This window comes from Pleurodeles waltl, chromosome 8 (genome assembly GCF_031143425.1).
Source record: "Pleurodeles waltl isolate 20211129_DDA chromosome 8, aPleWal1.hap1.20221129, whole genome shotgun sequence".
NCBI classification, from domain to species: Eukaryota; Metazoa; Chordata; class Amphibia; order Caudata; family Salamandridae; genus Pleurodeles; species Pleurodeles waltl.
Genome location: NC_090447.1, coordinates 174,020,095 through 174,039,440, shown reverse-complemented (window position 1 = coordinate 174,039,440; position 19,346 = coordinate 174,020,095). Strand labels below are relative to the sequence as shown.

Genomic DNA, 19,346 nt, shown 5'->3' with positions numbered 1-19,346 from the left:
TGGTGTTTTTTTCAAGTATGAATTTTTCAAGCACAGGGTATAAACTACAGGTGTTAAGTCACTTCCTTAGTTCTGCATCTATTTGTACTGGATTTAATTTTAGTTAGGCTTCTTAGGTCACACACCGTGACCCCCTTGCTTTTTCTTCACATTTAAAACACTGAACGCTTGCTTATTTATGTAGGAGCTGATAGAATGCTTGCACAGAAAATCCCATCCCTTTCCTACAATGCACTTCACAAAATGTACTTTTAAATGCAACAGCTGAACCATTTCCCAAAAATAAATGCCCAATCACTAAAAACTCCTGAAAGAGTATTTAAAACGTATACTCGTTTAAGCAAACATAATACGTTTTAATATTCACCATGTAGTCCCAATATATCAAAAATATAATTACTCTTGCTCCCTCCTCCAAACTCTGCTGGGGAGATTAGGCTCACTTGCTGTGCTTGCTGACTTATGTCTTTAACTTGTAATGAGAATTTTAATTCCACAGAATAGGCCCTGCATTATTAGCACTGCAAAAGGGAAGAGTGTTATTATTGACCTTCTCTTCACATATTTTCTCTGCATTGCAAATACTGCTGCTGTGCACCTACACATTTATACCAAAGTCTTAAGTGCATAGCTCCACCCCTTTTTTATTAATACACAATACAGTCTGGTGCTGAGAGCTATTCTGGTTGTTAAAGGCCCTGAACCTGAGTTATAAGCGTTCGCCAAAGTCGAGGGGCTATGACGAGGGAGAGGGCCTTTAACAACCTGTTTAGCAGGAGACAGAAGGGCAACATTTCACTCCCAGAGGTTAGAACGTTCTAAATTAACAAGCATTTGCAATGTAATGGGTCTTGCGTTTGCTCGAGTTAGAACTATTAGCATTGTAAAGTCCTAACCAGACTTTTCTTGCCATATAAATTGAAAATGAATAGTAATACAGTTTTACATAAGCGAGCTGATTTAAAGCGCCACACCATGAGCATGAAGGAGCAAACAAAGGAAACAGAAGTTCACTCTCAGTCAAACGTATTGGCAGTTATGCAATTATCCATGTAACAGGGTCGATGTCATGCAAAGTGCTCCACTACTGCCCTGTGAGATTGCGCTGCATAGGAAATAAAAATAAAAAGTAGTCCAGAAACCATGCGAAAAACATGGAGCTTCGTATGTTTTCTGTAGTTGGCCAGTGCGCTCAAGGAGGGATAAACACCTGAAAAGGCATGACATATGCATCCCTTTCACAAATGAAATCAAGCAATTTTTAAAAGGCAAGCCCGGGAACCAAAGATACTGATGGGTGTGGTTAAAAGCACACAGAGAGATTACAGCAGGCTAGAGCACTTGCACACTCTACCCTAATACAAAGAAAGAATCATAAAGAGGAACATAGGAATGTTGGAGCAGAAGGCTCAGAGCAGCCATTATTTTCTTCAGTGGTGTTCCCAACCTTACACTCTTGTAATGTGGTTTATGAGCTTCCAAACCTTTACAAGAAAAGAATTGGTTGTTTTCTTTATACACAAACATCCATAATATTATCATAACGTTACTGCAGCAGTCGCTGCGAAGTAATCATTTGAGGCGAGGCGCCGGCAATGAAATCCTGTTTCTGCTCTGAATTTATAAAGTAATTAGGCGGCGGCTTCCTCTGTTGATATTCTTGCTACAGGAATTCGTGTCTGATAATTGAATTTTCACGTGTGAGTCAGGCGCTCGCGCCCACATGGTTACGCGTGGTTTTGGTCATGCATATTAATCACGGCACATCCCCCGCTGTCGTCACTCTCACGTCCATCGACAGGTCGCGCGGGGAGGAGGAAAGGCGCTTCTCGTTCCTCAGTGAACTGTGACAGGGCACAGGAGGGAAGCATTTATGTTCTGATGAAGGAATTAAAGGTACGTTGAAAGGAAGTCCTTGGCATATTGGTACAACTGTTCGAGAGCTTCGGGAATTAGCGAAATGAGTTTCCTTCCTGGCAGGGGATTAGGTAGACTACCTACCCTCCTGGGAGCGCTCATTCCAATACTCTCCAAGTTATTAAAAACAGCCAAAAGAGGAAGCTTTATATCATTGGGCTGTACACTGTCATTTCAGTTTGACGTGCTGAAGAAAGCAAGCGTTGTAGGGAAGGGCCGAATTGTCAGTCACTCCTCACGTTTCGGTGATGTTACCTTTAAAAAATATCAATAAAACGTCTAAGCACTGGCGCAGCAGTCTATTAGCAATAAAAACATAATCATGTATGTCAGAAAAAAAACACAGCAGGTAGGCTCTGGGTCTCCCCCTGCAAGCAAACCTTTCAGAAAGATTACAAAAGCTACAGCTGCTTACATTGTTTTCGCCTCTAGACTTTTCTCACTCTGTTTTTTTCTAGGCTGTGTTACTGGAATAGACAGTTTCCAATGCCCAAAGATCACCCCTCCTCGTCTGCTGCTGTTTCTGTTTTAGTTACAAAGGCAGATGGTTGCGTAAGCAGGTGCTTCTGCCGAAGGTAGAAATACCTGTGAATTTCTCTATGACTATGGATAGCATAGGCTTAAACTAATAAATGAGGAATAGCACGGGCATGTTCAAGGGCTTTCTTTTCTCTTTTAAAACGAAGGACTGTTCTAAATATATCATTTCTGTAATTGGGAGTAGGCGAATCAACAGTTCAGACAGCTGAACACGCACTGTCTACTTTTAGCATTGGGCATAGATTAGAAAAGTAAACCCTCTTTGTTTAATGGAAATGTAGTGTCAAGAGAGGAAATGTTAGAAGCAGAACAAACGGCACCTGCCTCCCTCCTTAGACCCTTGGGCCCCAGTGACACTGCACCGGCTGCACCACTGATACTCTCGCCTTTGGATCTCGAAAGCCGAGCGTTGTGTAGATTTCTTCCTTCCCACAGAAGCAACGAGGTGCAGCCCAGCAGAGCTCCTGCATAGCTCATGGGTAGTGCTTTATTTGCACAATAAGTGCAGTGCCCATGGTCTTTCTATGGAGCCCATCATCTGTGTTTCCGAATGCCGGAGTTGGCGAATACCAAATGTAGCCTAATTTTTAATTCTTTGTTCCAACAACCGAGCACTGCTGGTGGCGATGATATAATTGACGTGTGCTGGTTCAATATTGCCATAATGTTCCCAGTTTGCAGGCAGTGCACTGATGCAGTTCGTCACTGGAGTCTGCACCACCTGACAAAAGCGAAGTCTTCTCATACGTTTTAAAAATCAGTGCAAAATTGTGCAGGCGCGAGTGCAGTTTATGGGATCTAGACCACCATGCACAGTCATCGCTGGCGTGTCTGTCTCACATTGCCCTCTCTCTTTTACAGTTCTATGATGCTAGATTTTTATCCTTGAAAGCAAATGGGATATTGTGCTATTTTTGCACGGTAAGGCTGGCGAAAACTAAATGAAGAATAGGCGGACTCTTAGTTTTTGGGTTATCATTCATATTGCATTTTCCGCTCCTGCAGATATGATAGGAATGTTTTTCGAAGAAGAAATGCTAGACTGGAGTGCGATTATGTAGTTAGGGAATAAAGAATGTCTTTAATTTCCTAAGTAATTCCGCATGCTGATTATAGGTAATGTTACAGGCACTGGTATTTGGGCTGCATGTCACCGTACCCAATTAAGACCACCACATGTATTACTAAGCAAGCATTGGCAAAACCAAAATCTCTCACCTCACTACACAGGCATTCACAAATTAATTTTACATGTGTTGAATGCACAAATGCTTTTCGTCACATTAAACTCTGGCCTACTGGTTTGAAAACGGAATGCTTTAATTATAGAATATAGATTTAAGATAAAGTATTGAATGAAGCACAGGAGGCATGGGCAATAAAACAGGGGGGTGGGTGCATGGTCTTCAATTCACCAAATTGCCAGGGATAGCGGATGTGACATCACATGCCGTCTGACCAGTGATGACACAGGACGTGATATCACATAACATCACCCCCGGTAGCATCACAGTAAGTCATATCACATGATCCTTGATCCTGATAATATCATAGGTAGCGACATCACCAAAGTTTTAATAACGGCAAAATTTAAACCAGGTATATAAAAAAATGACAAAGGTGCGTGTCTGTTTAAGTTATTACACATATTCCAGCAGGGCTGCCATCATGTCAGGTGGCAGCCATCATTTTCTAGATGACCATCCTCTTCTGCCCAATTTTGTGGGGAAGGAGAACCAACAAACAGCCTTTGAGGCTATTAAGAACAAAATGTGCAAAACGAATGTGCTGGCTCCTTTCAACACAGGACTTAAAACTATCATTACTGTGGATGCTAGTGATGTGGAGGTCAATGTGGTATTAATACAAGCTCACTCTAATGGAGAAAAAACAGTTGCATTTGCATCAAATTCTCTCACTCTCAGTGAGAGGAACTATTCGGTCATAGAGAGGAAGGCCTTGGTTGCAGCTTGGAGAATTCAGTATTTCTTCACATACATTTGGAGCATACCAGTCATGTTGCGTAGAGACCACAAGGCATTATTTAAAGTACTTTTGCTGGAGCGGTAAAAGATTCAGCAAGCTTGGCAAGATTGGCATCCCAAATCCAAGAGTTCTTGTATTCAGTGGAGCACATTCAAGGGTGGCACAACTTTCAAGCTCGTTTGTTATGCCTACCTCTTGAGTGGTAAAAGGTAGACAAAGAAAATGTAGAAACATGGGAAATAGAGGGTACAGTGGCAAGCGTTGAAGATGTTTTTGAGTGCACTCAAGGTGCAGTATCAAGAGAGAAATGGCATCAAGGGATGGTGGAAGATTACAATTTAAAAGACATATGCGACCATGGCGGACAGGGGAGAAGTGGCGGTGTTGGACTTTTTGCCTTACGCAGGGTTATCCCCAGTCTTTTTGCCTCCTTCCTCCTGGTTTTTCTGACCTCTCGGTGTTGGCTCTAGGACTCTGAGCACTTTATCACTGCTGACCAGTGCTAAAGTGCAGATGCTCTCCCATCTAAAGTTGGTATGATTGGCTTATACCTAATTGGCATATTTAATTTACCTATAAGTCCCTTGTACAGTGGTATCTCTATACCCAGGGCATGTAAATTAAATACTACTAGTGGGCCTGCAGCGCTGCTTGCGCCACCCACTGAAGTAGACTTTCAAAACCTGTCTCAGGCCTGCTAGCGCAGGGCCTGTGTGCGCAGTTTTCTGCCACTGGGACCTGGCATCTAAGCTTACTTGCTAGGCCCAGAACTCCCCTTTTACTACATGTAAGTCACCCCTAAGGTACGCCCTAGCTAGCCCTGTGGGCAGGGTGCCATGTATGTAGAAAGGCAGGACATGTGCCATATTGCATGGCCTGTCCTAGTAGTGACAAACAGCCTAACTTGTTGTCTCACTGCTGTGAGTGCCGCCTTCTCATAGGATTGCATTAGAAATGCCCTGCCTTATGTGTAAGGGGTATTGTCTGATTTATGAGGGGTAGCGTAGGCATGTTTGGTATGGTTGTGATGGTGATAATAAATGCTGCTTACTGGTGTGGGTTATAGTTTTTATTACTATCACAGAAATGCCACTTCTAGAAAGTGTGCATTTATCTGTGCTTATGACTCCGGTGTTTGGCAGCTTGACTCCAATCCACGTCTGGGCAGAGTGACAGTTGGGGCTTTGTGCATACTTTTCAGACAGCCTGTACACAGGGAGGGTGGAGGTGTCACAGAGGTGCATCTGCATACTGAATAGTCTTCCTGGGCTGAGAGAAGGGAGAGGCGGGGCACACCTACATTTGTCAAGGCTGTGCCCTGGCCTCACACAATAGGGTCGTTAACCCCCCACTGATGTTTGGAGCCTGTGCTGAAAGGAGAGAGGGGGCACTCCCAGAACCAGTTGTAACTGGCTGGAACCTCCTCTCCCTACAATTGTAAAACACTGTAAGAACTGACTATAAGTACAGGGGAATTTTCCCCACAATTTGGAGACTCTTGGAATCATCTTGAAACTGGACACCAAAGGCTGAAAGGACTCACCAGGAACCGCATGGACTGCTGCTGCTGTGCTGACCTGTGACCTGCCTGGTCAGTGTGAAGGACTTGCCACTTGCTGCCTTTCCCTTGTGCTGGCCTGTAGCTGGGCCCTCCATCTGAGGACCTTGTCTTAAGATTCTGCTCCCCAGGGGCAGGGTGCTGTGGCCCCCGACCCCTGCATCCATTTCTTCACGAGGGGTGCTTCTCCTTGGTTGCGGCTGCCAAAGCGCTGATTGCAGCGCGCTTATGGAGCCTTGGGGGCTCGTAGGCTCCTTGCTGCATTGTGCCCCTTTAAATAAGATCACCGCAGCGGCCCGGGAAGCTGGAAGAACACTCGCGCACCGCATCGGGTGCAGGCGAGTGTCTGCTCGGGCCCCAGGAGGGGTCTGATCTTCTTGTGGCTTCACGGCAGGACCAGGGGAAGGCGCGGGGAGTGCCCCCTTCCCCCTGGCCTCTGCGTTAAGAGCAGGGTGCTCCTTTTCTGCTGTTAGGTAAAACGGGCATTATTGTGCCCCCCCCTTGGTGGAAGGGGACAGTGGAGGGCCGGGGGGGCCCCCAGAGATCACGGGTCCCGGGAAGGGCCTGTCATTAAACCAGAGGGGGTGCGTGGTGCCTCCCTCCTGCCCTAAGTTGTTTTTGCCTGCTTTGGCCCCCCTTGTGAGGGCCGGTTGAGGCCCTGGGGGGCCCCCAGTAATCACGGTCCCGGAGGGGCCTGTTTATAAAAGAGAGGAGGTGCATGTCGCCCTCCTCTGACCCCAGAGTATAAGGGATGCCCCCGTTTTGCGCATAGGAGCGCCGGGGGCCCCATTGTTCACCTTCTAGGCACTGGAGGTGCCTTCATCCAACCAGGTACTGTTTAAAGGACCAATATATTTGCAATCCAAAGTTCTTTCTACAGACTTTTGTTTGATTCATATATTACCTACCTGCGTTTTATGTTTTTACATATGTGTATGCAAATGTTCCTTTTATGGACACGCTTGCTAATATGTTTTTCTAACTTGCCATACATTTTCTAATGTTCCTACTATGGGCATTTTATGATATTCTTATGACAAGTGCTGTGATGTAATAACGTGTTTTCCTGACTACTGCTTATGTTGCAGAATACTGAGTAACCTGTGTGTTATGTGTGACTACTGCTAGGTTGCAGAGTAACTAATGTGTAACGTTCTGACAACTGCTAAGGTAGCAGGATAGTTCTGATATGTGATGTTTGGTCTGATAATTGACTTGTGTACAATACAGTATATTTTCATATAATCTGGTGTTGTGTTTCCTTTGTGGTGGGGATATTGCGTCACGTGTGTTGTGTGTGTTGTGCAAACGCTTTACACATTGCCTCCGGGTTAAGCCTGACTGCTCGTGCCAAGCTACCAAGGGGGTGAGCAGGGGTTATCTTGGACGTGTAACTCCCTTGCCCTGACTAGAGTGGGTAAGTTCTGCCTGGCTGAGGTGCATACTCTAGCCAACCAGAAACCCCATTTCTAACATTGGTTGTCAGCGGTGAGGATAGGACTTGCGCTTGCATAATACCATTGTGACTCATTATTTCACTACAAGGATTGCGTTTAGACCATCACATGTTTGGCTTCTATTAACTTTCTCTCTTTGGTCATTTTTCCTGTTTTCAGTTCTCACGCTTGGGTATTGTGGTTGTCACAGTTGAGTTAATTGTACCTTTTCAAGTTGGGGCTTACCTTTGATTTAGAGGACCTGCCGTTTTACATGCAGGAGGAATTAGAGGGGTTCTGTAGAGAGAGAGGGCTGCCTGTAGAAGGGGACCTCAGGAGATCTCTGAATTTCTTTGAAAGGTTTGTGACATATACCCAGGGAGGGAGTGTGCTTAGGGAGTATCCAGAGGATTCTGAGTGTAGCGAGGGTTCCCAATGGGAGGGATCCCAGACCTCATCCCTAGAGAGTGGTAGAGAGACTGATAAGGAGGGTGAGTATGACTGGTTGGGGATGCCAGTTGACAGGGAAGGCCCCAGTGATAGGGAGTCCCTTGCTGGGTCCAGTGTAAGAAGCAGGGCTACCTCTCATTCCTTGACGCCTGATGAGCTAAGAGATAGGCGGGAAGAGAGGGACCTGAAGTTGCAGTTAGCGCGCCTAGCTATTGAGGAGAGAAGGGCTGAGGTAGAGAAGGCATTAGTACAGGAGAGGATGGCAGAGGGCCTTTGCCAGAGAAAGACTCGCTCTAGAGCGCAGTCTGAAGGTTCTGGACTCACCAGCGCTGCAGGTGGAGTCCAGTGGTGGCAGCAATGTAGAGTGCTGTAGCAAAGATGTTCCTCACATACCCATAGATCTGGTACCTAGGTTCCAAGAGGGGGATGACATACGTCAGTGGTTAAAGGAATATGAGAGGGCTCTGGTAGAGTGCAGGATCCCTGAGAAGGATTGGGGAACTGGCCTAGGGAGCTTTAATCCTGAGGAGGGGAGGGATGCCCTACTGACTCTAGAAGAGAGTGACAGGGAGGGGTACTCCACTATGAAGAACGCACAGATTGAGAAGTATGGTTTTTCCCCTGAGGAATACAGAAAAAAGTTTAGGGGTGGTAAGAAACTGTCCCACCAGTCTTGGGAGGAGTTTGTGTAGGATTGCTGCATTGCACTAGATGGATGGGTGAAGGGTAGCCCAGTAAACAATTTTGAAGGGCTGTTTAATCTGATTGTCAGAGAGCATCTGCTTCGTTGTTGTTTTTCAGAGTTACGCCAACACTTGTCACTGTGTGAGCTCTCTGACCCCAGGGAGCTTGTAAAGGAGGCAGACTTCTGGTTGCGTACCAGAGGGTCTGGTGTGGCATTAGGGGGTTAAAGGGTGTTCCTAATGAGAGTAGCCTAGGTGTTTCCCAACCGGGTGTGGTGGGAAAGGCTTGTGTCCCAGGTAGGTCCCAGAGTATTGGGGTGAGTAAGGCACCCCATGTCCAGTCTCAGAGGAGAGGGAATGGGGTTGGGCTGAGGCCTAGGGTACCCGAGCCCCAGTCCCAGGTCCTGGAGGGTTCCATGGGTGAACGCCAGGAGGTGAGCCTAGCCTGTGCCGTAGGGCCAGCTGTTCAGAAGGATCCCATTTTGTCATTAGGACTTGGGCGGGTGGCTGGTGATAGCGTTCCGCCGGTCCTGGTGTCTGGTAGTCTCGCTCTTCAGCGGAGGAGGCGGAAATCCAGGCATAGGGTTGAGAGGGGGCTGCGGGCCCCAGTGGAGAACCTGGAGGGTCAGGGGTCAGCTCTGAGAGCAGAGCTCCAGAGGAATGACCTTGGTGAGACCATTTCTGGGCTGGGGGAATCCAGACTCTGTCAGATGGGCAGAGGTCAGGAGACCTCTGCCAGCCAGACTCTTGTGTGGCCCTTGGGGAAGGTGTTTCCCTGGTGGGGGGTAGGTGTGCCCCCCATGAAGTCCTGGTGCGCCAGGCAATGATTCAACCGCAGGGTAGTGACTCTGGGTTGGATTGCCAGATTCAGGGGGTAAGCTCTGATCTGGTAGGGGGTAGGTGTGCTCCCAAGGAAGTCCTGGTTCGCTGGGCAATGGTCCAGTCTAAGGGTGTTGTCCCTGGACTAGATAAACAGGTTCAGGGGGTAAACTCTGACCTGGTTGGAGGGGAGGTTAGTGTGCTCACCCCGTGTGAAACTTCTGGTGGCTTCTCCCGAGGTGGGGAGACGCAGGACTCTGGAAGTGGGGTTCAGGGAGGGGGAAGCCTGCCCCGGACCGCGGTGCAACCCAAGGGTGTCGTCCCTAGGTTGGGTGGTCAGTCGGCAGGTAGTGATCCTGGGCTGGCGAGAGAGTTGTGCAGGGCTGCTGTACCCAGCACCCTGGCAAGTGTGGAATCTGGTGATACCCCTCCTAGGAGAGGAGGGGAGGATCCTAGAAGGAGAGGTAGAGGGAGGAGAGCCTCGCCTTTAGCCCCTGTAGAACCTATGGGTGCAGTCCCTAGGTTGGTGGATCAGTGGCAGGGTAGAGCCCCTGAACTGATTAGAAATGGAGTGGAGACAGGTTGCTTTGCACCTGGGGCTACCGCCCACCACTCGTTGTGGTTTCAGAGACCAGAGGCTCCTAGATGGCCTGGGGCCTGGTTCTGGCCATTGGCAGCTAGAGAACCCTCGTGGGTTGGTCTAGGCTGCCTGGGAAGCATTGACAGAGAGATCCAAGTGGAGTCAGGAAGGCGTAGAACTGGAACATGCCTCTGCTGTTGTGGGCCTGGGTCCTTGTTCTATTGCCCCAATCAGGGAAGTACATCAAGGTATTGATTGTTCTCCCCTGGCTTTTGGCTGGTAGGGGGTTGTGTTGGACTTTTTGCCTTACGCAGGGTTATCCCCAGTCTTTTTGCCTACTTCCTCCTGGTTTTTCTGACCTCTCGGTGTTGGCTCTAGGACTCTGAGCACTTTATCACTGCTGACCAGTGCTAAAGTGCAGATGCTCTCCCATCTAAAGTTGGTATGATTGGCTTATACCTAATTGGCATATTTAATTTACCTATAAGTCCCTTGTACAGTGGTATCTCTATACCCAGAGCCTGTAAATTAAATACTACTAGTGGGCCTGCAGCGCTGCTTGCGCCAGCCACTGAAGTAGACTTTCAAAACCTGTCTCAGGCCTGCTAGCACAGGGCCTGTGTGCACAGTTTTCTGCCACTGGGACCTGGCATCTAAACGTACTTGCCAGACCCAGAACTCCCCTTTTACTACATGTAAGTCATCCCTAAGGTACGCCCTAGCTAGCCCTATGGGCACGGTGCCATGTATGTAGAAAGGCAGGACATGTGCCATATTGCATGGCCTGTCCTAGTAGTGACAAACAGCCTAACTTGGTGTCTCACTGCTGTGAGTGCTGCCTTCTCATAGGATTGCATTAGAAATGCCCTGCCTTATGTCTAAGGGGTATTGTCTGATTTATGAGGGGTAGCGTAGGCATGTTTGGTATGGTTGTGATGGTGATAATAAATGCTGCTTACTGGTGTGGGTGTATTTTTTATTACTATCACAGAAATGCCACTTCTAGAAAGTGTGCATTTATCTGTGCTTATGACTCCTGTGTTTTGCAGCTTGACTCCAATCCACGTCTGGGCAGAGTGACAGTTGGGGCTTTGTGCATACTTTTCAGACAGCCTGTACAGAGGGAGGGTGGAGGTGTCACAGAGGTGCATCTGCATACTCAATAGTCTCCCTGGGCTGAGAGAAGGGAGAGGCGGGTACACGTACATTTGTAAAGGCTGTGCCCTGGCCTCACACAATAGGGTCGTTAACCCCCCACTGATGTTTGGAGCCTGTGCTGAAAGGAGAGAGGGGGCACTCCCAGAAGCAGTTGTAACTGGCTGGAACATCCTCTCCCTACCATTGTAAAACCCTGTAAGAACTGACTATAAGTACAGGGGAATTTTCCCCACAATTTGGAGACTCTTGGAATCATCTTGGAACTGGACACCAAAGGCTGAAAGGACTCACCAGGAACCGCCATGGACTGCTGCTGCTGACCTGTGACCTGCCTGGTCACTGTGAAGGACTTGCCACTTGCTGCCTTTCCCTTGTGCTGGCCTGTAGCTGGGCCCTCCACCTGAGGACCTTGTCTTAAGATTCTGCTCCCCAGGGGCAGGGTGCTGTGGCCCCTGACCACTGCATCCATTTCTTCACGAGGGGTGCTTCTCCGTGGTTGCGGCTGCCATAGCGCTGATTGCAGCGCGCTTATGGAGCCTTGGGGGCTCGTAGGCTCCTTGCTGCATTGTGCCCCTTTAAATAAGATCACCGCAGCGGCCCGGGAAGCTGGAAGAACACTCGCGCACCGCAGCGGGTGCAGGCAAGTGTCTGCTCGGGCCCCAGGAGGGGTCTGATCTTCTTGTGGCTTCACGGCAGGACCAGGGGAAGGCGCGGGGAGTGCCCCCTTCCCCCTGGCCTCTGCCGTAGGAGCAGGGCGCTCCTTTTCTGCTGTTAGGTAAAACGGGCATTATTGTGGCCCCCCCCTTGGTGGAAGGGCCATTGGAGGCCCGGGGGGGTCCCCAGAGATCCCGGGTCCCGGGAGGGGCCTGTCATTAAACCAGAGGGGGTGCGTGGTGCCCCCCTCCTACCTTAAGTTGTTTTTGCTGGCTTTGGCCCCCCTCGTGAGGGCCGGTTGAGTCCCTGGGTGGCCCCCAGTAATCACAGTCCCCGGAGGGGCCTGTCTATAAAAGAGAGGAGGTGCATGTCACCCTCCTCTGACCCCAGGGTATAAGGGAGGCCCCCGTTTTGCGCATAGGAGCGCCGGGGGCCCCATTGTTCGCCTTCTAGGCACTGGAGGTGCCTTCATCCAACCAGGTACTGTTTAAAGGACCAATATAGTTGCAATCCAAAGTTCTTTCTACAGACTTTTGTTTGATTCATATATTACCTACCTGCATTTGATGTTTTTACATATTTGTATGCAAATGTTCCTTTTATGGACATGCTTGCTAATATGTTTTTCTAACTTGTCATATGTTTTCTAATGTTCCTACTATGGGCATTTTACGATATTCTTATGACAAGTGCTGTGATGTAGTAACGTGTTTTCCTGACTACTGCTTGTGTTGCAGAATACAGAGTAACCTGTGTGTTATGTGTGACTACTGCTAGATTGCAGAGTAACTAATGTGTAATGTTCTGACAACTGCTAAGGTAGCAGGATAGTACTGATATGTGATGTTTGGTCTGATAATTGCCTTGTGTACAATACAGTATATTTTCATATAATCTGGTGCTGTGTTTCCTTTGTGGTGGGGATATTGCGTCACATGTGTTGTGTGTGTTGTGCAAACGCTTTACACATTGCCTCCGGGTTAAGCCTGACTGCTCGTGCCAAGCTACCAAGGGGGGGTTATCTTGGACGTGTAACTCCCTTGCCCTGACTAGAGTGGGTAAGTTCTGCCTGGCTGAGGGGCATACCCTAGCCAACCAGAAACCCCATTTCTAACAGGCGGTAATACCGCCAACAGGCCGGCGGAAACAAAAATGGAATTATGACCATGGCGGTTACCACCATGGTCATCCACCACTTCTCCACTCCGACCGCCAGGGCAGTGACGACCGCTGGGCTGGAGACTTCGGTCCCCAGTCCGGCGGCGGTCACTAGACCGCCGATGGTATCGGGACCCTGCATACCACCATGGATTTCGGGTGGTTTTGAACCTCATCGAAATCCATGGTGGTAGGCACTGTCAGTGCCAGGGAATTCCTTCCCTGGCACTGATAGGGGTCTCCCCCAACCCCTTCCCCACGCCCCAGTCCTCCACCCAAACCCCCCACCCCTCTTCCATCCTCCAAAGGTAGCAGGACCCCCTCCCCACCCCAAACATGCACATACACCCCCCTCCCCACCCCCAACATGCACATACACACACCCCTACCCGCACACATACACTACAACACATACCCGCACACATACAAACAGACATACACACAGACCGACCCGCACACATTTCCCATACACACAACACCCCCCACATGCATACATGCACTCACACACCTCCTCTACATATTTACACGCACACCCCCATGCACGCACACAACACCTCCCCCCCAACGGACGATCAACTTACCTTGTCGGTTGATCCTCCGGGAGGGGACGGTATCCATGGGCACTGCTCCGCCGCCAGCACCCCATCAACAGAACACCGCCACACCGAATCATGGGATGTGATTCGGTGGGCGGTGTTCTGATGACGGGACGGTGGAGGTGGAGCAGCCTCCACTTCCCCGCCGACCGTCAGTATGGCTGCTGGCGGCTCTCCATCCGAAAAAGGACGGAGAGCTGCCAGCAGTCATAATACGCTGCGTGGAAAACCACCTGCACTGGCGGTCTTCAGCACGGCGGTACCTCTGTGGTCTTTTTTAAAGACCGCCGAGGTCGAAATGAGGGCCATAGTGCCATTGGCTATGAACGAGAGCAGGATGGAGAGCTCTGTGAGTGTACTGGTACAATCATTTTTAAAAGTGTTGGATGAATTTTCGGTGGTGGGGTGTGAGCGCTAAGGGGAGGGGCCAAATTCATAGCTTCAGTTAATCTGCATTTGAAATTATTTAAACTGTCACACAAGGGACATCTAGGGCAAACATTTACATAGAGATTACGTGAAAAGTTCTGGTGGCTAGGTATGGACAGGGATGTTGAGGTGTAGGTGGAGTGGTGCAAAGATTGAAAAGACAGTGAAAAAAGATTGAAATTGGGCAATCAAGCATGTGGAGTTGTGATTGAAGAGTCAAGAAAAGTGTGGCATACTCTGTGCATCGGCTTTATAGGACCATTGAGAAGCTTGGCAGGAGAATTAAGATTTGCTTTGGTGATGGTGGATGTCCACTCCAAATGGTTGGTAGTAAAGTTTCTTAGAGAAATCACTACCAGAACAACCATCATAGAGTAAACTTTCAGAGAGGAAGGCTATCCTTGTATGTTTATAGCAGACAATGAGACGCAATTGGTTCCTGAAGAAATTAATAAGTATTTGGAAATGGGTGGTATCAAACACTCTCACACCATGTTATACAACCCACAGGTTAATGGTGTTGTTGAGAGAGCCAACCTGATGGTGAAAGGAGTTATTCAAATGGCGGTGACAAGAAGGAGTGATGTTAGATCAATGGTAGTGGGTTTGGTATGGGCATACCACACAATTGAGAACCAGTACCATTTCCGTTAAAAAGGAGAAGGAAAGGAGGTTCTAAGTTACTTCCAGCATGCATGAGGTGTTTGTGAGGCACAGGGACTGAATATGTTGGAGGGATTGAATGTTATGATGGAATGAAGAAGAGTGGAAAGAGATATGATAGGAACATTCAGGTGGGAGGCTATGTGAAGGTGAGGCCAGGTAGGATTTTGAGTGACAAAAAAAATTGAAGGCTGTTCAAAGTAAAGGAGGTGCATCATTATTTTGTGATATTGGAAATGAAGAACATTGTAATTTGAGGAAGGTGGTGCAGTACTGTTAGACTTGGCATCCTTGGTGTGGTCTCCCCTAATGTTTTGCCTCTTCTTCCGAGGTTGTTGATGTGTGCTGGACTCTGTTTTTGCTGTTTTTGATACTCTGGGAACTTTTTCACTGTTAACCAGCGCTAAAGTGCAAGTGCACTTGTGTAAAATGTGTGTGTAATTGGTTTTTCATGATTGGCATATTTGATTTACTAATAAGTCCCTAGTAAAGTGCAATAGAGGTGCCCAGGGCCTGTAAATCAAATGCTATAGAGCCTGCAGCACTGGTTGTGCCACCCACATGAGTAGCCCTGTAAACATGGCTCTGACCTGCCACTGCAGTGTCTGTAGGTGCAGTTTTAAACTGCCAATTCGACTTGGCAAGTATACCCACTTGCCAGGCCTAAACCTTCCTTTTTTATAAATGCAAGACACCCCTAAGATAGGCCCTAGGTAGCCCCATGGACAGGGTTCAGTGGATGTTAAAGGTGGAACATGTAGTGACGTGTTTTACATGTCTTAACAGTGAAATACTGCTAAATTTGTTTTTCAGTGTTTCAAGGCCTATCTCTCTCATAGGTTAACCTGGGGGCTACCTTTAAATAAATTTAAAGTGCAGACTCCCTTTGGGAGCAGATAGAAATTTGGAGTTTGGCGTCTCTGAACTCACAATTTAAAAATACATATTTTAGTAAATTCGTTTTTTAGATTGTTAGTTTGAAAATGCCACTTTTATAAAGTGGGCATTTTCTTGCCTTAACCATTCTGTGACTCTGCCTGTTTGTGTCTGGGTCAGTTTGACAGTTGTGCTGTTTGTGAATCCCCTCTAGACAGTGAGACAAAGGGAGTATCGGTGTAGCCTGCATATCCCGATAAGCCATCTGTGCTACAGTGGAGGGAGGAGTGGTCACTTACACCTGAATGGGCTGTGCCTGCCCTCTCACAATGCAGTCTCAATCCCCAGGTGTGTTTCTGGGGCCTGGCCTGGGCAAGGCAGGATCTTGCAAACAAGAGAGAATTCACTTTGAAGTTTACCAACTTCAAAGGCAGAAAGGGGTATAAGTATTCCACCCAAACCCCCTAAAAAGGAGATCACTTCTGGATTCAAGAGGGACCTCTGTCAAAGAGAACAGCTAAAGAGCTGAGGAGAAGTGTTGCCCCTGCCTGTGACTGTGCTTTGTTGGGCTACCCTGCAGTTGCTGCTTCTGCCTGTGAAAGGTGACAAAGACTGGACTTTGTTGTGCATTTCCTGCTAGAGAAGAATCTCCAAGAGCTTGAACTGAGCTTGCTTCCTGTTTTGAAGTCTCAGGGCCATCAAAGACTTCCTCTGCCAGCACCTGGACTCTCTGCTGAGACTCCTGCTCTGCCAAGTGGTGCCCTATCTAGTCCCTGGGTCCTTGAAAGGGGAAGTTGGCAGAACAATAGCTGAAAAGCCATGCACAGAACTCCGTGCAGGGTAATTTTCGACACACCCTCTGCAACGCGGCTGATAAACGATGCGCCGCTGGTTTTGCAGCTGAAATCGAGGCTCCACCTGCATCACGGCTGGGAGATCGACGCATTGTGACTGGAGAAACAACGCGCAACATCCCTTATGGCTGCTGATAATAACGCAAACCACACGCCGCTCGGTTTTCTCACACCGTGCTACCGGATTTTCCACGCATCATCCCTGGGTCAAAGTTATCCCGTCTCTGTGCTGATCCGTGATGCCCCGTCTGGAAATGAGCGCCTCGCTCTCTTTCGAGGGAGAAAAACAATGCATCGCCGACCTGACCGGAAAGAAACAATGCTCGGCCACCCTTGCGAGAAAGTAATTGATGCATCACTGACTTTTCCGATGCAAACTAGCCCATGCAGCTTTATTTTTGCTGCAAACCAGGCAGTTTGTGCAAAATCATTGTTTCCTTTGTTTTCTATAAAGTAAAACTTATTCTTATGAAAATTCATATTTTAACTTGTGTATGCTGGATTTTTGTCATTTTGGTCTTGTTTGATTTAGATAAATATTACCTATTTTTCTAAACTGGTGTGGTGTCCATTTTGTAGTGTTTTAACTGTATTACTATGTGTGTTGGTACAAATACTTTACATATTGCTTCTGAGTTAAGCCTGACTGCCTGTGCCAAGCTACCAAGGGGGTAAGTGGGGAATAACCAGGTGTGTTTCTCCTTTGTCCTGACTATAGTGAGGGTCCTTACTTGGACATGGGATAACCTGACTGCCAACCAAAGAGTCCATTTCTAACAGGTATGGAGATGCTAGCACTGTGAATTTAAAGGATGGCGTTTCATGTTAATGGAGGATGGTGCGCTGTTGCATAAGAATATTAGACAAGTGCCTCAAAATGTGTGTGAGAGAGGGCTAGAAGTGGAGGCCAAGCAGAGAGAACAGAGATGGTGTTCAGAAGGGAAAGACATGGAACCTAGGAGGACACAAAGGTTGAACAAAACAAATGACTACTTGAAAGATTTCATAAGACATATTCTTGCTTCTAAGTCATTGATTATATCTTTTGTTTGGATCATTATCCATTATATTTGTGTATAATGTTTACTTCACATTATTCAATGTGTATTTTTATCTGTAAGGGGGGGTGTTATAGCTTCAGCTGGAGTAGCTAGCAGCTCAAGAATGTTATATATTCCATTTTTAGAATGTTATTTATTGGTTCCAAATGGGAATTCCATACTAAGTCAGTTGATGTGGCTGATAGGTGGGGAAGGACTACCTGAGGCCGTCTTGCATGAATTAAACGCATAAAACAAATAACTGAAATCCCGGAGAGATTAATCACAACAAGAATCTATCAAAGATGGTTCATCTACCTATAACCTTGTTAGGACTAAACGTCAACATGAATTCGCTGTCTCTACAGCAAACAAGGAATATTGTTTAATATATTATTGCTGTTTTCTGGTTTAGCTGACGAGATTTATCGCAAGTCACATTCACATACTCATATTGCATTTTGTTATTAATCTTGACTGTTTTCTTTTGAAACAAATATCACTGTGAGTTTGGTAATAGCTTCTTGTCCTCAACATGATTCTTTTACCTTTTTCATAATATTGATTGAAAATTGGGTGATATTTCAAAACATTTTGTAATAAATGTAATGCATTTTTTTTACACATAAATGACACACATTTGAAATAATTATTGGTTGGTAAATTACTTTGCACCCCCCCTCCCCCCATGGTTCAATGCACTGTGTTTGAGTGTACACATTTAGCAGAGGAGTAATTTACATAACTTGTGTTTGAGTGTTCTGTGCAGGGCCGGTTTGGTGCTGATGGTGCCACATGAGAAAATCTTTGTGGCACCCCCCAGCGACCTCCTTTTTCATGAATTGCCTCACTAACCACGATCCATTTGTGCCCCTCATCTCTCCAGAGCCACTAGCTCACATGTACTTAATTTCTTTTATAGCCCTAGTCATGCCAGTGTAGGATTCCAGTGCACATTACACATCACACACATTATACAGAGACAATGAATCATACACATGTGTAAATCATTTTTTAGGAAATGTTACAATGGGAAATGAGGACTACGAAGTTTAAGGGTTACATATCATCCATTCGGTTAGGCAGTATATTTTAATAATGCTTGGTCGAGAGGAGACAATCTCAGACTTTAAAATGTTACACAGTGATTGAGGTTGACTTTTAGTAGTAAGACTTTATTTCTACCTAAACGAACCCTTCTTAAAACAGATTAACAAATGACTGGGGAAAAACGTTTTACACTTAAGGCATGCAGTTTGCATGCACCTCTTTGATGTCAGTACAAAGCTCACTGAGGCATATATTGGAAGAATTATAATTTATGAACTGGAAGCGATAAAAGAATCTTTGACAAAAACAGTCACCCACTGAGCAATCTATATTAAAAAACATTTCTCTGATCTGCATGTCACACATACTATGCAGCAGGAACATTATCCTTCCGTGCCGCTTTACCGGCACACAACTCTTTAGAAGGTGCTTTTAACCCCATAAAATATTTCAAATTGTAGCTTGCCCCTCCGGCGCCCATCTGGGCGCCCTGTTCAGCGGCACCGGCCACACCGCACTACGAATGGCATTGTTTCTATTGTCCATATTTTCTTTACCACATATGTTTTATTACCAAATATTATATGTGACTAGTATTCCGAATGTTGTAAGAGGTATTTTAATATTTGAGCCGCAGTACCATGACCTAGAAGTAGACACTCACGCTGCCTGCCACACCCGAAAGACCTATGACATGTATATTTACCGGTACAACACCAGCCAAGGTCAAATGTGCAATCCTTGTGGGGGATGCATGGAGAATCCATTCAGATTATTTCATAACAAAGTGTTCACTTTGTTTCTAAAGACGTGAATTCCTCAGGAGATAGAATTGCTGGATAAAATCGTTCAGTTCTGTCCTGCTTTGGAAAGACACTTTTAACTCTGTTAAATCAATA

The 19,346-nt window shown here is 46.9% G+C and overlaps 1 long non-coding RNA gene across 2 annotated transcripts in view; it reads left to right on the top strand.

Moving 5' to 3' along the window:
- Nucleotides 1-1,788: 1,788 nt before the first annotated feature.
- The window catches only part of LOC138249853 (uncharacterized), a 128,373-nt gene continuing 110,815 nt past the window's right edge, over nucleotides 1,789-19,346 (top strand). For both annotated transcript variants that reach the window (XR_011194851.1, XR_011194852.1), the window contains exon 1: nucleotides 1,789-1,896. This is a non-coding gene — a long non-coding RNA (uncharacterized lncRNA). The remainder of the gene's footprint in view (nucleotides 1,897-19,346) is intronic.